The sequence below is a fragment of the Squalius cephalus genome (assembly GCF_949319135.1).
Source record: "Squalius cephalus genome assembly, chromosome: 2".
In the NCBI taxonomy this organism is placed as follows: Eukaryota; Metazoa; Chordata; class Actinopteri; order Cypriniformes; family Leuciscidae; genus Squalius; species Squalius cephalus.
The window spans coordinates 35,573,244-35,591,507 of NC_137123.1; the positions used below are offsets into that span (position 1 = coordinate 35,573,244).

General features: G+C 38.9%; 2 long non-coding RNA genes across 3 annotated transcripts; both read right to left on the reverse strand.

Moving 5' to 3' along the window:
* Positions 1-3,744: 3,744 nt before the first annotated feature.
* Positions 3,745-10,214, reverse strand: LOC307147375. 2 transcript variants are annotated; one of them, XR_013819296.1, is made up of 4 exons: positions 10,169-10,214; positions 8,079-8,321; positions 7,523-7,687; positions 3,745-4,201 (listed from the first exon to the last, which is right to left on the reverse strand). It is a non-coding gene; the product is annotated as an uncharacterized lncRNA (long non-coding RNA). The 2 variants fall into 2 exon arrangements; XR_013819297.1 differs by having other exon boundaries at positions 8,079-10,208.
* A 3,151-nt stretch (positions 10,215-13,365) lies between these two features.
* On the reverse strand, positions 13,366-14,601 carry LOC307153376. Its single transcript, XR_013820138.1, has 3 exons — positions 14,540-14,601; positions 14,293-14,359; positions 13,366-13,606 (listed from the first exon to the last, which is right to left on the reverse strand). It is a non-coding gene; the product is annotated as an uncharacterized lncRNA (long non-coding RNA).
* Positions 14,602-18,264: the final 3,663 nt, after the last annotated feature.

Consider the following 18,264-nt stretch of genomic DNA (forward strand, 5'->3'; position numbering starts at 1 on the left):
TCCAGTGTTTTTTTTTTTTAATCTTCTAATATGTTTCCTCCCATCTCAAATCAAGCTGTTCGATTTTGTGACGTCACAAAATCGACGCCCCTCCCACGATGGTTGATTGACAGCAGCGTTTCAACACAGACCCGCCCTCGCGCCCTCATGAGCGAGCTGTCAATCATAGCACGCGCCGACCGGCGCGTTCATTGTTGATAGCTGGAGCACTGAGTAGAATGGCGTCTAAGCGATTGTGGTGTTCTGTTCTTGGGTGTAATAACGAACACAGCAGTCATATTGATGTTCCTAAATCCGTACAGCTGAAGACGCAGTGGCTGAGTTTGTTTTCGAAGGGAATATTCCCCACGATCAACGTCAATGCTTTCATGTTTGCGCGAATCATTTCACCAGACTGCTTTACAAACGAGGTCAGTAAAAAGCTGGTTATTTGCTAAGAAGCTGCTCCTGAAAAAAGGATCAGTACCAACTATTCGTGTTCCTGCTGCACCTCCAGAAGAACTGAAGTGAGTGTAACATTTTATTGACCTTTATATTAATCTTTATTAATCTTTGCAAATCACTTGCACGCTTCACAATGAATGCGGCTATTTTTACACTCAGGGTACATTACGGCATGTTTTCTATGTACAACGTTCTCAATATAATTCATAATCCCACGATTATAATGAACGACACGTTATGGTTATTGTGTTTGTGTTACTACCAGACTCTTTTTTTACAGTCTATGGTTACTACAAGCGGTGTACGCACAGAACAGAGGGGCGGGGTGAGCAAAGCTCATTATCATTTAAAGACACATGCACTTAAACAGCGTGCTGAAAAAAGAGCTGTTTTTGACCAGGTAAAATGAGTGTTTTCTTACAATACTAATGAGAATTTTTAGTTAAAGTATATTACAAACTTTTAATTTAGACCCTAAAGAATCATATTAGCTTGTACAAAAATGACATTATATGACCCCTTTAATGCATCTCTCTTTTTCATACTGTTCTAAGTATGAGTGCCATCATAAATTAATTCTCATGATCTATTTTAAGTACTAATGTAAAAATGTTTATGGTTATATTATGTCCTTAGATCATCGATGAGCGTCAGTGTTGCAGTGGACAACTGTGAGGATGATCACAGCCACATGCCCCAGACCTGTGATGCAGAAACACAATGGGTCTCATTCATGAAACATTCGTAAATATACGAGTAAATATGTGAGTGATTTGCGCGTAAAGAGACCTTCCCGAAAACTCTTCTCCTGATTCACAAATACTTTGTAAAACGTCAGATGTGATAGTGAAATGTGTGTGTGTGTTAATGAATTCCAATCAGTCGTAAATGGGATGCGCGTGCACGCTCATTCTCAATTACCATAAATCCCGCCCATTAAATCCAACTGACAACTATATATGGGCATCATATTATGACACCAAACGAAGGATTTCAACATGTCTTCTCAAAAGCAAATGAAAAAGAGAAATTTCTCAGATGCAGAAATTGAAGTTTTATTATCAGAAGTTCATTCAAAACGCCACATTTTATTTTCAAGCGTACATAGTGGCGTATCAGGTCCTAAAAAAAAGGAAGCTTGGCAGCATATTACAGATGCAGTTAATGGAGTTTTCATCTGTTAATCGAACAGTCCCAGAAATGAAAAGAGTCCCAGCCCTATTGAAAGCAATTAATTATTTTTTCCGTTTGCAGATGCTATTACTGGTTCTCATAATAAAAGTAAAAAGAAAAAACGTATGTAATTACTATATATTAGGGCTGTCAAACGATTAATCGCGATTAATCGCATCCAAAATAAAAGTTTGTTTTTACATAATACATGTGTGTGTGTATTTAAGAAATATTTGCATGTATATACTGTGTATATATATTTATATTATATATCATTTATATTATATATAAATATTTTATATATAAATAACACATTTTCTTAAATATATATATGCATGTGTGTGTATTTATATATAGAAAATAATTATACTCCGTACACAGACATAAATTATGTAAACACAAACTTTTATTTTGGATGCGATTAATCGCGATTAATCGTTTGACAGCCCTACTATATATAATATTTTTTCAAAATGCTGTGTAAATATGTAGCCTACCGATTAAGGTGAATTAAAATGCAGCCTTATTAATGAGCAAAACGTTCAGATGTTAAATGCACTATTTATGCACTATTTATGGCTGGGAGCAGGTGTAGATTTCTTTCGTACCAACTAACATTTGGAAAATACGAACATTTTAATGAATCCGAAAATTTATGCCAGAACCACTTTACACACGATTTACACAAAAATTCGTTCTGCTCGTGTTTCATGAATGAGACCCATTGGGAGGATCCATCTGTCTCTGACCACAACTACGCTCCAAAATCTCAACCTGAAGCCACCTACATCTGAAATGGGGAACACAATGCGTTGAGACAGTGCCATAGTACATAACTCTGCTGAGAAACGACCACCTTTGTCAGCTCTACACAGGGTCGACATTGGATGCATTCCATTCAGTTACCGAGCACCTTACCAATTCATACACCTGCAGCTTTCAGCTACACACTTGGGATCAGCTCCTGATGCCTCTGATGAATCTGCATCTTAATTTATTGCAGGGTGATCTTGCCGAAAGTTTTGGTGTTTCTCAGTCCATTGTAAGCAAGGTGATTTCGCGTTGGCTTGACATCATGGAGGAGAAGTGTTTCAGAGAGCATTTTCCAAACAACATGTAGGGCTCCACAATATATCAAAATATCGCAAATGTATATATCGCAATATACATAATTTTTTTAGCTTTAATAAGAATCAGTATATATATATTTAATTCATACAGTGAAAACTAAGCAGTGTTTTATTTTTACATTTGATTATTCAGTTTCTGTTGTTAAATAACTCTAATGTAGGATAACCTGAACCCCATGGTTTACACTGATGTTAAAATAACACTTCTTATGCTACAGTAAAACACTGCTGTTCACTTTCACAAGTTGAAGGGATGTTTTCTTGTCACAAAAAGAATGTGAAACACATATGTAGGTTATATAATTTTAAATCTAATATAAGTTAATTTTATACACTTTAAGCATTATCGTATCGCATATCGCATTGTTTAATGAGTTATCGCATTTTTCTTCAATATCGTGCACTTAATAACTTCGTCCAGGCGATGAAGTAATGGCAGACAGAGGTTTCACCTACCGATCTCCTCTATGAAAGGAAGGTGAAACTTGTCCTTCCTGTAAACCTTTACAATGTAAACCAGATTTTACATGTTATGAATAGTTATTTTTAGAAACCTTCACTGTAAAACTTTTCACTGTAAATTTACAGTAAAATACTGGCAGCTGGGTTTCCAGCCACATACTGTATTTTTACAGAACTAGTACTGTAAACAGCATTTACAGTATTGTACTGTAAAACGTTGTACTGTAAATTTACAGTAAAATACTGGCAGCTGGGTTTCCAGCCACATACTGTATTTTTACAGCACTAGTACTGTAAACAGCATTTACAGTATTGTACTGTAAAACGTTGTACTGTAAATTTACAGTAAAATACTGGCAGCTGGGTTTCCAGCCACATACTGTATTTTTACAGCACTAGTACAGTAAACAGCATTTACAGTACTCCACTGTAATTACCAAATACAGTATATATACCACATACTTTTACAATATTAAACTTGTCTACAGCAATAAATTGAATAGTAGTCACACTAAGAAAAAGAAAACAACATTTTCTGGGTTTTAAAACATTTATTTTGGTTAAAAGCAAAGATCAGAAAATTGCCTTCTGTGAACATGTTGGCTGAATGTTTTTTAAACATAAAATGCAATTTTAAAACTTAACAACAAACAGGTAACACTTAGCACTTAATTAAAGGGATAGTTCACCCAAAAATTTAAATTAGCTCATGATTTACTCACCCTCAAGTCATCCTAGGTCTATACGACATTCTTCTTTCAGACGAATACAATCGGAGTTATATTAAAAAATGTCCTGGCTCTTCCAAGCTTTATAATGGCAGTGAATTGCGGTTTCTGTTTTGAAGTCCATACAAGTGCAAACGAAATCCCATCCAAAGTCTTCAAGTTTTCGCAGAAGTGAGGACACCTGTAGGCTTACGGTGTTCTTTTTTTGCACAACTTGGCCAGTTTTCTTTGAAGTTACTTGTCCTTTCTTTGTCAGGAAATCGTCTAAAAGGCAGAAAAGAAAGGAAAAAAAAACAATGAAATATTATGGACTGAGTTTATATATTTTGACATAGAGAGACAGCACAAAAGATGTGTAAATAAAAAACAGATATCGGTTTTAACGACTAATCTGTTTGGATAAAGCTGAACATGAAAAAAAAATGCAATGTTGGATGTTGTGATCAATAACTGATATTTTTTCTGCCCTGGTTAAAATACATCAACTCAATGTGTCTGTTTACATGTGCACTGTCAACTAACTAAACTTTTGGAGGTGGGGTTGCCAGATTTAAAGTTTTATTCTACAACTTTTAATATCATCCCCTCATCAGGTCCCATCAGAGTTAGAGATGCACCGATTGATCGGCTGGTGACCGGAATTGGCCGATTTTCACGTGATCGGCCATGACCGGCGACCGGCCGGTCAGTCTGACATATGCCGATTTTATGCCGGTCAAATGCACTCGGGCGCCGCATGATTAACCTTTTGAGCGGTTCGGTCTAATATATGGGATTTTTATTTCTGTGCCCCTGAGAGTAACGTTACGGTGCCACATTTCTAATGTTCAGTGACGTCGCAATACTGCCAGATTCAAACTGTGCTTTCGCGCGTTGGCTGGCGCTGAGCCAGAGTCGGACGCATTCAGCGCTGTCATATATCACAACTAAGCAGTGTTTTCAACCTCATAATGTTTATTTTAGGTTTCCGATATTTAAATACACATAAGCACGAGTAAAACAATACATTTGGAGTTTGTAAAATACACACTGATGTCTGTGGAAGCAGCAATAACAATCTATTCAAATATAATTTGCCGACATGTGTTATTCATATCAGACAAACATAGTGGAAGTAACTATAAAGTTTACTCTATTCTTCTCAGTTCACCGGCCACTTTCTTGCATTCATTTCGGGAGAAACTGATGAACTCACGTGCTGTAAATCCGACTGACAGGACAACATTGCGGCGCCCATCTCATGTTATAGATCAAGATTATTGGTTTTTAAACGACCAAACACACTCACTTACACGTATTTGAGAATCGGAATATCAGATAGGCCAGTTGATGACATGGTAAGCAAGTTTGTGAATATTTTGAATAAAAAAGGAAAAGCGAAATAAAAGCGACACATCTGTCATACAGTAGACTGTGGTGTATCGCGTGACGCGTCGCCATGGAAACATTAAAGGGAATGTTCGCCTTGAAAAAACTCACTCTGGGGGTGTCAGTTAGAATATATTAAACTTGCGCGTGAAAGGGTTAAAGAAAAGATCGAAAATAAATATTTGTGTGTGCTGTAAAGTGGTTAGAAAAAAATTAAATCGGAATCGGCTAAAATCGGTATCGGCAGGTCAAACTCAATGAAAAATCGGAAATCGGAATCGGCCTAGAAAATTGTAATCGGTGCATCTCTAATCAGAGTATCAGTGGAAAGGCAGCCATAGACTCTGTTTATATAGAGCACACATTGCCAGAATGCAGCCCAAACCTTTGTGTTAATTTAACTTTAATTGCAAGCCTTGCAATGTTTATTGCATACATGACTACATGATAATGTTAAACATGACATTTACCAGACTAAAATGCATGTTTGCACCCAAAAATGAAAATTCTGTCATTATTGCTCACCCTTAAGACTTTCGTTCATCTTTGGAACACAAATTAAGATATTTTTGATGAAATCTGGGAGGTTTCTGTCCCTCCATTGACATCAATGTCATTGCAACTGTCAAAGCCCAGAAAGGTGGTAAAAACATTGGCAAATAGAACATATAACTACAGTGGTTCAACCTTAATATTATGAAGTGACGAGAATACTTTTTGTGCGCAAAATAACCCCAAAATAACGACATTGTTGAATAATCTCTTCTTTTACATGTCATTCTCCTACACTGATTTGTGAGGATGAGTGGGCCGGAGTGTATTAAAGGATAACTCTCGCCAAAAATGCAACCTAGGGTCTTTTTGTTAATCTACCCGAGGCAAACTTTCGTTTAAAAGCATAATTAGGATGGAAACTCCACTTTTAAGTTTGACCGTATTTTCGTTTTCGGTCAAATTGCCTTTTGAATGGGAGTGCTTGGGGCACGACTCTGATAGCATTAAAAATCGCTATTTTTGAAAACACTAAGAAGGCTCGACACAACATGAAACTGTGCTTAAAGTATCACCAGGGGCTCTACACATGAACTACAGCATTGAGAACATTGTTTGTGTACACAGAGTTTACCAAAAATAAAGATTTTGAACAACTCACGGAAGCTGTGTCCGCCTGCATTTTGACAGTCAAAAATAGTTGATCTAATAATTTTATTCTAGAGCTGCTGTAAAGCCAAAATAATCTATGTTACTGTAATTTCCTATTATCACTGTAAAGCTGCTTTGAGACAATCTATATTGTTAAAAGCGATATATAAATGAAGGTGACGTGACACTGTTTACACTACGTCAACAGCGTAGGAGAATGACGTGAAAGAGCAGAGATTGTTGAATAATGTCGTTATTTTTTTATTTTTTTTGTGGTAAATGGTAAATGTTGCAAAAGTTGCAAAGACGTTTCTGTCTATGGCTGGTTCAGAAACCTCTCAGATTTCATCAAAAATATCTTCATTTGTGTTCTGAAGATTAAAGTCCGCGTGAACCGAAAGTTGCAAACGACTTTTCTCCAGTGTTGTGACGTATTTCCCAGTGAAACGGAATATTGAACAGAGGGCAGGGTTTTACTCTAGCGCTCCTCCTCTCCATCTCTGCTCATAACAGACTAACGGTTTGAGGGAAGTGGTTAAGCGTCCTCCAAAGGGAAGGTCCTCCAAAGCAGAGGGGAGGGGCATTTTCAGATTTTGATTAAAGATTACGAAGCCAAAAAAATTGTTTGTGTGGATTGACTTGCATGGATGAATTGTTCACCACAAAACGATCAATTTAGGCAAACAAAGTAAATATGGTCAATTTTGATTTCATGTGGACTTTAACAAAGGTCTTACAGGTTTGGAACAACATGAGGGTGAGTAATTAATGACAGAATTTTCACTAATCCTTCAACTGAAAACAACTTGCACTGACATATCTTAAATATGTGACTGCCACGGTTTTGTCTCAAGATGCACACCTGTAATGTTTTTTTTTTTTTATATTAGACATTTTTATAAAAGCTGCTTAAATACCCTAATTTTATTAAGGCCTAGACCTGTCTTAAGCTAAGCCCTGTATGGAAACCAGGGCCATATTGTTCATACCAGTAGTCAGCTTAATAAATACTGTCAAGACAAGTCACAATTCAGTCTAATATTTATATGAATGGCAAATATGCTAATGACTAACCTCTGAACAAACTCAAGGTGCTGCCTCTTCCTGTACTGCAAGCTGAAGTTATAGGAGGAGGCAAACAGCGCTTCCAGGCCAGTGATGAAGTTAGGCTGTGATCCTTTCCACACACACCTTGACCTTCCAAACGTAATGTCCAGCACTGGTTGCTTAGAGATTGACCTGTAATTGAAAAAAAATAAAAATAAAATGAATTAATAAATAATATTAATAATTAAAATAACTATTGTGGGTTCCACTGTGGTTCGATGTAGTTGTCTATCTATTCCTATAAATTAAAATTTTCACCTAAAAATTTTAATTGATTAGGGTTATAACACAAACGCACTGCCATATTATTTTGCTTGTTTTAAGCATAAACAAATAATTGAATAATTAAATAAAATTATTTTTTCAGAAAACAAGACAATTTTTACTTGTCAATGAAATGCTTCTTCATGTAAGAATTTTAGATATCTGGACTGGAAACAAGAAAAAAACATATTTTGCAGTGGAGTAAGTAAATGATGGCTTTTCATTTTAGGTTTAAACTACCCCTTTAATGTTTACATACCAGGAAATAAGGCGTGGACTCTCTGGCAAATGTAGATTGCTGGACATCAGCATTGCAAATTCCTGAAACAATTTTTAAAAAGGACAGCACAACCATGATCAACAGAACCAAAACATAAAACATATTACAGATTAATGAGATTTGTTGAATATCATCTACTTATCTGCTTGAAGGATAACACCGTCTAACTTCTCTTTGAATTGTTAGTTGTAGGACCATGGCATGGCAATCAGGAATAGCCTACTACATTTGAAAACAGCATTAGGAACATGGATTTTCTTGTGCTAGCAAAATTCTGACAACGATTCAAAAGCACGATCACAGAACTGACACAGCATTTGATAGCATTTTTTTTTTTTTTTTTTACCATAGACTATAAGTTAACTGTAACACTACTTAAAAGCACTTACATTCAATAGTATCTGTCTGCACCCTGCAAGACTTCAAGTTACGCCCCTTCAAGTTACGCCCACTTCAAGTTACGCCCCTTCAAGTTACGCCCACTTTCAAGTGACCGCGAGAGCGATTAGAGAACGCTCGTAAATCGCTCTCGCACGAGTTTAACATAAACTGAACATACTCGAGTTAATTTAATGGACTCTTAGCTAATTTAATGGACTCTTAGCTGTTTAAGAACAGAATCCTCTGAGATTACATTTTCAAAATGCTTGTTTTGTCTGTACAGTAAAGCAAGTTGCAATCTGCATTAGTGGCAGGGTATTGATAATGTATTGCTAGAAACCATTTTGCAATGTATTGTTTTTTCCATTATTTGTCCCACCTCAACTACTTTGGAGCAAGCATTAATATATATATCCTTTTGGAATTGGACTTTGTAAAACATTTTTTTATATATATATAAATATTTTTAAACATCTTTTCATGTCATATTGTATGCTTGATGTGCTGACAATTAATTTTTGACAACACTAATGAACAGCTAAATGCACTGCTGTCAAACACATCTACTGAAAATAAGCCGAAAATTATCTTTTATAGTTGTTTATAGAATCAATTGTCACTTAAAATACTAGCTACTAAGATCCATATTACTATCACACAAGCCTGTGACTATGCATAAATGAACGGATGCATAGTCAGATATATTCTAATATTCAAATATTCACGAACAGAAGATTGCATTTGACTCATGCTGCATACACATACGCAATGACAATTATGCCTACTGTAAATATAGTTACATCTACGATTAGAGTTGTTTGCATAAAATGCACCGTGAACATTCACATGTTTGCCCTGTGATAGGCTACAATTTATCTCCATAAATACTATTTTCTCAATTCTGCGCATATATTTTTACTTACTTAGCCTACATCAATTGCTCGATCAATATTGTCATCACATATTTTACATTTATATTTTTTTACTGTAGCCACAAACAATTTAATATAGATAAGTTTGTGTATATTTTACACGTATAGTACAATATTGTATGTGCTGCTTATAAACACCAGACAGATAATGATTTATGAAACAGATGGTTTTTACTCATCTCACTTGCACAAAATAAATGCAGTAATAGAAAGCATATGCACAGGTGAAATACACTGAAAATGATATGCATTTAAGAATTTGGTCGGGTTGAAGTCATCCCTCCGGATCTTCTGCATCCACTCAGCCCGTACCGCAGCGTCAAAGGGGGATGCATGAAAGCTGACTTCTCTGTTGTAACGTGACGAAACGGTACATAACGGCACACAACGATGTGCTGAGGCTGTCACCCTCTGAAAGGCAAGTCACCACTCTTGAATCCTAATCACTCATTGTGAAAAAATATCTCTGTGGTAATTTACCACAGATGGAACTCGGTCGCAGTTGTCTCTATCTCTCGCTGTCAGATGTACTGGCCCACACACTCAAGTTCGAACGTCAACGGTCGCTGTGCAGAGCGAATTCCGAGAGCATTATTATACCGCCAGAATGTAAAATATTGCTTAACAACGCTAAGCGAGGACGGTTGAGTTTTAATAGATTATCAACTCCAGAAACAATACCAAAATGTGTTACTACTGTATGAAAGTGACTTATACACTTCAATTTAATCGGTTATCTCTGGAAAATATTCTTACTGTTGTCTCTAAACGAGCTGCCATCTTGCCAACAAAATCTCGTTCTGACATCTCGTGTGGTTCGGTGTGATTTGGACAACTTCAAGTTACGCCCCTTCAAGTTACGCCTCTCTCTTGCAGACCGCAGACAGACCCAACTCCTTACATTAGCACTGGACCGTCATCAGATTACAAAGCCTGAAACGAAAAATATATATATCAAAAGCAGGTCATGCAAATAACATGGTATATGTTGCCTATTATGTGAAATATCGAAGTTAACGTTAAGTTACTTGGTAAACAGGTGGAACAGAGTGAATTGTTTGCGCGGCCGCGGTAGAAAACCGCGTTCGCAAAATCAAAACAAATAAGCATTTGTGAAAACAATGTAGAAATGCGAACGCAAATATATATATATATATATATATATATATATATATATATATATATATATATATATATATATATATATTGGCTTACCGTATCACTCAGTTGAACAATTTTCCATCTTCTCAAACTCTAAATCCCACTAATCGTCACAGGCGCAGGTTATTCAGATGACAAATTCTTCCATCCGTCTTCATGTAAGTTAGCACGTTAATGTCGCCCATTTTCTGCTGCGTCACAGGCAACTAATGTTTGAAACACGAACCGAAGCTCACAAAAGCTTAAAAATTGCTCACAGATTCGCAGACACTGCTTATCTTGTTAACAGGAATGATTATTCTGTTCAGTTGAATCCCGCTGACAAATCAAGTTTGCCTGTAGTAGCTAACTCGCGACTCATTTGAACATTTGAACTGAATTGAGCGCGAAAAAAATCAATCCCACAATGCAGTGCTTTTACAGTATGATACTGTATTACGAATTTATCGGGTTGAAAACAGAAATGTGCTGTATATTTACAGCTGTTCTGTAAAATATACAGCCTAATACTGTATTATGGAAATACAGTAGCCTACAATTCTGTAGGAAATTCGCTGTAAATTTACAGTAAAGTTTTACAGTGTTTACAATGTGACCAGATGTTACCTGTTATGAAGTTATTTTTATAAACATTTACAATGTGACCAGATGTTAGCTGTTATGAAGTTATTTTTATAAACCTTTACAATGTGAGCAGATGTTACCTGTTATGAATAGTTATTTTTTATAAACCTTTACAGTGTGACCAGACGTTACCTGTTATGAATAGTTATTTTTATAAACCTTTACAATGTGCCCAGACGTTACCTGTTATAAAGTTATTTTTATAAACCTTTACAGTGTGAGCAGATGTTACCTGTCAGTTATTTATTATTAAACCATATAATGTGATCTCTGTAGATTCCCCTTAAAACTTAAATGAATTAAGTCTTCTAGTTAGAAGGAATAAGTCACGTCAAGTTTGCAAATGAATACCATCTTGGTTTATTACTTATGAAATTTAAATGGTGAAATGTATCTAAATGAATGTCAGTAGAAGGTGTCTCTAGCTTCCTGAAAACATCAAACACTTCTTACAACTGATTTTATACAACTTATTTAATCATTTATATTTAACCAATTACCTATCTCCTATCCTTAACCCTAAATATTCTCATTCCTTCTTATTTACAAATATTTTTTCATCGCTGTTCCATCAACTCCTGACAGGACGAAGTATTAAATATGTCCCCATAGGTTACCTCTGGCCACGTTAACAATAGCCGCGTTTCCATTACCCTTCAAATTGCGCAAATTGAAATTGCGAATTAAAAATACGCTCAATGGAAACACGTCAATTTCGCAAAAACTCCCGTTTATCGCAAAAAAGTTTTTACGCTCTCATGAGGTGGTTTTTCAGGCAATTCGAAAAAGGAATATTTCGCAAAACTGCAATGGAAACAGTTTTTGCGCATTTACAGTCACCTGACTTAGAAGACGCGGTGTGTTTGAGGTCCATGTATAGCTACGCAAATAGGCCTAATAATTATTTTATATTATTTTATTTTAACATTTAATAGGCTTTAACATTTTAACATTTAAATATTTAGAAGACGCTTTTATGCAAAAAAAGAACAAAGCTGAGTGAGGAGCGCGCACTGCATGGCACGGAGGCGCGGGCGTGAGGGAAAATACTGTATGTACTGTATATGTAATTCTGTTCTATATTTTGTGATTACTACTCTTGAAGTGAGGCACTGTCATTGATTGACATAAGAGTGATTGAACTGTTTTACATTGTATAAAAAAACAATACAGACTCTGATAAGTGAAGCAGCAGCAGCTCCGTGTCCTGTATTAATTTATACATATATCTCCCCTCATCAGGTATGAATTACATAAAAGCAATGAGAGTATGTTTTTTTGACATGTAAGAGTTTAAGAAATGTTAACTACGTTGTTTAAAGTGTTTAAGTTTACTGTTATGACGGACATGTAAAAGTTCGCTTCAAGTCATGTCTGTGTGCTGCGTCACGCGTGCTAGTTACACATTTTCATGCTAGTGATGGAGACCATGCGGTCTCAGAGAAAATACGCAATATTAGAGTAAAGTCCACAAATAACATGTGTTTTGGTGAAATAATACAATGAGTAAGTTGTAAGTGCCAAATAACTGAAAATGAGTGTCTGTACTAAAAAGTGTATCAGAAAGAATAATTCTGGCAAACATGAACACGTTTTTTAGGATTTATTCACATGGAAAATGTCATAAATGTTATCAGTGAATATTTCAGTACATAATGCTTAATATGTAGACACAGCAGTTAAGGGAAAATACTGTATGTACTGTATATGTAATTCTGTTCTATATTTTGTGATTACTACTCTTGAAGTGAGGCACTGTCATTGATTGACATAAGAGTGATTGAACTGTTTTACATTGTATAAAAAAACAATACAGACTCTGATAAGTGAAGCAGCAGCAGCTCCGTGTCCTGTATTAATTTATACATATATCTCCCCTCATCAGGCGGTGAGGGTACTACATTTTGGAGGCACCGCTGGGATTGATGTTCGATGGAGTGACTCCCTGACCGGTAGAGCCCATTTTGCAACATCGTCCCCTTCTTAGTGACCCAGATGAGCAGCAGTGTGTGATATTCCGGATGAGTGGTGGTAAAGACTGATTGAGCAGTGTGTGCACTTGGAGTTGTCACAAGGTCAAGTCAGTAAGGTAAACACCCTCAAAAAAGCCTGTCTACACCGCAGCAAAAAAAAAAAAAAAAAAAAAAAAAATGGATGAGTTTAAACATCTTCAAGAGGAAATTTGTGAGAAATTATGCACACTATCACGGGAAAAACTGACAAAACTCAGTGTCTTTCTTCACCTAACACGAGAAGATGAGACAAATGTGACTCGTTTATTCCTGTTGAGCCTCCTTAGTAACCATTTACTAAGAGCTGAGCTAGAGGAGTTAGAAGATGGCGGTATGGCTGAACTGTTAACAATCAATGACAAACTGATCCAGCTCACGGGAATCACAAGTAATGCTCCTGAAAAAGATACAGAGAGGGAGGAAATTAAACTTGGAGATGTTAACACAGCCCAGAGAACAATACAAGAAAGTGGAGAGAGTACAGCTGAATTGTTTTCTACCATGTATATTAGCCCCGCAGCATCACAAAATACAGCAGACAGACAGACATATGCAGCTCAGAACCCATCTTATTCTTCACCCACATATCAGAGACAAGTGAACGCGACATGGCAGAAAGACTTCAAAATTTCTGGTCTAATAGGAGATCTAGGGCAGAAGGACCGTCTCTCATTCTCCAGTCTGGCACGTCAGATAGAAGGTGGACTGAAAAAGGGCTATGCAGAACAGGAAATAGTAGATTCTGTCATCAGGGCTATCACACCAGGGTTTCAGCTGCGGAGTTATCTTGAGGGGAAGGCAGGGCTGACACTCCCGATGCTAAGGCGGATACTTCGTTCTCATTATCAGGAGAAAAATGCGACTGAATTATATAAGCAGCTCACCAAAGAAGCTCAGCACGCTAGAGAAACGCCACAAAGCTTCCTAATTCGAGCTCTTGATCTGAGGCAGAAAATTCTGTTTGCGTCTCAGGAGGATGACTCCGGGTTGAAGTATGATCCCGCCCTAGTTCAGAATATGTTCTTGCACACCGTCTTGACTGGATTACAAAACGACCGCATCCAAAGCCACCTTCAACCATACCTTTCAGATCCCGCTGTCCCAGACGAAGTGTTGCTGGAGAAACTCAATGTAGCTTGTTCCAATGAATCTGAAAGACAAAATAAGCGAAAATATGAAAAAAATGGTACTGTTCATGCTGTACAGTTGAATGAGCCTGCCCCTGAACAAAAGCTTCAGTCCAAACAGTCGAAGTTCGATTTAATGTCACAACTGAAAAGCCTGAGTGATGATATCATACAGATTAAAGAGTCTATCCAGCAGCCCTTACCTGTTCCTCAGCAGTGTTTTGCAGTTTATGACAAAGACCGAGCATCAGCAGTGTCCCAACAGACCTCAGAATGGACCCGAGTCCAAGAGAACCAGACCTGGAAACCCGAGACGGCTACATACCAACGGCAGGGAAGCCCATACATGTCTCCACACCAGTTCTCACAAAGCCAACAACAGGTGAGGGAACAGAAAATACCTCCTCTACCTGCAAACCCAGTTCAGTTGTCCACTGTTCCATCAGAACATTCTCTCCAGCCACGTCAGCATTATTCAATCTTAGAAACTCACCATGGACAGCCATATGTGTACCCTTCTCCTCAGCAGCCCCCCATGTCCGTCAATTATGCAACTCAGCCGTCAAACTTTGCAGCACCGCAGTATTATCCACAGCAGTATATGGAGCCACCACGACAGCACCCCCATCAGTTCCGCCAGTCCCGTCCCTCACGAGCCAGACAATGTTTCCATTGCCAGCAGCGCAACGCAGAAGAACCTTGCACCCATTGTTACCACTGTGGCAGCAGTGAGCACTTCTCAGCTGGCTGTAAGAGTAAAGGCGCCAGACCTCAGCGTGGAGCTCCGTTAAACAGGAGCGGGTTACCCCCAAGGGACAGGGTGTGACCCGAGCGGCAGAGAAGTCCCAAAAACATGAGAAATGTAGCATTGGCCATCAGAGACAGCTTGAGTCCCAGTCGCTTGATAGTACGCTTGATAGTATTTTAACTGCCCCTTGTCAAGTTAACCAGCATTCTGCCATCACGTCCTTAGTTGGAAAACAGTGCCTTGTTACCTGTTATCTACAGGGAAAAAAGATTGAAGCATTATGGGATACAGGCTCCCAAGTATGCATTATAGATGAGGAGTGGAAAGCCAAATATGCACCTGAAGTTACACTGAGAAATATTTCCGAGGCGACCGAAGCACCAGACAGTCTGCGCCTGGTGGCAGCAAATGGAGCGAACATGCCATACAGTGGATGGGTGGAGTTGACTTTCAAGTTGGCATCCCCTGTAACCAATGAGAAAGAGTTAAACATTCCTGTGCTTGTTTTGAAGGACCAAGAACTGCACAGACCTATCGTCGGGTATAACGTGATAGAACAAATAATGAGACGAAGCGAAAGTGGATCCCTTGGTGTGACTAATGCTTGTTTGTACAGAACTGTCAGAAGTGCTTTCCCTAGCATAAAGAAGAAAAGTGTACATACCTTCATCAATTTGGTGACTGCAGAGGGGCTCAGCGAGTACGTAGTAAGAACCAGGAAGGAACCTGTGAACATAGAGAAGCACACCATTATGCAAATTCAGTGTCTGGTAAAAATGCCTCATGTGAAACAAGATACGGTGCTACTGTTTGAGCCACACGTGAACCCAATGTACCCAGATGGCCTTGAAATCTTTGATACTCTCTTCCTTCTGGAAAAAGGGGCTCGGCCAATAATTACTATCAATGTGCAGAATGGAACAGATCACGACATCACGCTTGGTGGTAGAACAGAGCTAGGAATTCTGCAGCCAGTTAAGTCTGTTTTACCAATATCAAATGCACAGTGTGAAGCCACAGCATCTGTTACACAGGTCCTACCAGAGATCACTGAGGCATCTCCCAATACAGATCGATGGGACCCTCCAGTGGATGTGAGCCATTTAACTCCGCCCCAACAACAACAAGTCAAGAGGATGTTACGTGAAGAGTGTCATGCCTTTTCGAAGTCAGACGACGATATCGGCTGTGTCCCAGGGTTGCATCTGAGTATCTTATTAAATGATAACACCCCTGTTGCCCGCACATACACATCAGTCCCTAAACCGTTATATCAAGAGATGAAGGACTACTTACATGACCTGATTGCTCAAGGGTGGGTGGCCAAGTCTCATTCCCCTTACTCGTCCCCAATTGTCTGCGTCCGTAAGAAGGATGGCAGCCTCAGGCTATGTATTGATTACAGGGACCTGAACAGCAAAACAATCCCTGATCGCCAGCCAATACCCAGGGTGCAGGATATCCTAGACGGTCTGGGAGGTAATGCGTGGTTCTCACTGCTAGATCAAGGGAAGGCCTACCACCAAGGTTTCATGTCCCCAGAGAGCCAGTACCTGACTGCATTTGCAACACCGTGGGGCCTATACGAATGGATTCGTATTCCTTTCGGCCTTATGAATGCGCCTGCAGCGTTCCAACGGTTTATGGAAGAGAGCCTGGAAGGGTTAAGAGACAAAATTTGCATACCGTACTTAGACGACATCCTAGTCTTCACTGAGTCCTTCGATGAACAAGTGGAAGCGGTGAAGAAAGTACTGCAGAGGTTACAGTCCCGTGGAGTCAAGCTAAAACCAAGAAAATGTGAGCTCTTTAAGAAAGAGGTGCGATATTTGGGGAGAATTGTGTCAGCTGAAGGCAGTCGTATTGATCCCGCAGACACCGTTGCTGTAACGGCACTGAAGGAACAGACACCAAGCACGGTGGGGGAACTACGCAAGATTCTGGGCCTGCTCAGCTATTATCGGCAATACATTAAAGACTTTTCCCGAATTGCCAGTCCCCTCTATGACCTGCTAAAAAGTAACACGGAAGGTGCTGGGCCACAGAGAAAGGGGAGATACAAAGTAAGAAATAACAAACAAAATCATGTGGTGCCGTCAAGTAAATTAATTGAGTGGACAGAAAAACATCAGGAGATACTAGAAAAGTTGATTAACTGCTTGACTCAACCTCCGATCCTGGGATTCCCCGACTTCTCTCAACCGTTCATCCTTCATACGGATGCGTCCAACCAAGGGTTGGGAGCTGTTTTATACCAGCAGCAGAATGGCAAGCTGAGAGTAATCGCCTATGGTTCTCGGACTTTGACGGCAGCTGAGAAAAATTACCATCTGCACAGTGGGAAGTTGGAATTCTTAGCTCTGAAATGGGCCATCACTGAAAAGTTCAGAGACTACCTGTACTATGCACCAACCTTTACAGTTTTCAGTGACAATAATCCATTGACCTATGTCCTGACCTCTGCGAAGTTGAACGCCACCGGGTGTAGGTGGGTGTCAGAGCTTGCAGATTTTCACTTCACCATCCGCTACCGCCCGGGTAAAGAAAACATAGACGCTGACTCACTCTCCAGGATGCCAGCGGATCTAGAAACAACGATGGGAGAATGTACTGAGCAGTTTTCACCTGACTGTGTGGGAGCCGTGATCCAAGCTGTGGAGTCCCAGGGGAATCCAGATGTGACTTTTGTAGTAGCCTGTCAGAGTGTACTGGCAAGTGTGGAGAAAAATGAGGGACACCTCAAACCCCTGTCAAAAGAGGAAATCAGACAAGCACAAAAGGATGATAAGGACATTAGAGTAATAAGTGAACACTTACAATCAGGATCTAGACCTCCTCAGCAGTGGCGTTCAGTCAACTCGCCGGCCAAAGTTCTTCTGAGAGAGTGGGATAAGCTGAAGCTAGATGAACATGGTATTCTGTTCCGCCAAACGTCTCAGAGAAAACAGCTGGTGTTACCAACACAATTCAAAAGAACTGTCCTGCGAGAAATGCATGATGAGATGGGCCATCAGGGACTTGATCGCACCACAAGCCTCATTAGGGATCGGTTTTTCTGGCCCTACATGCAGAAAGACATTGAAAATTATGTTCTGAGAACCTGCTGCTGTATCAAACAAAAAAAACCCTGTCGTGAGACAAGAGCACCTCTTAAAAATATCAAAACGACCCACCCATTTG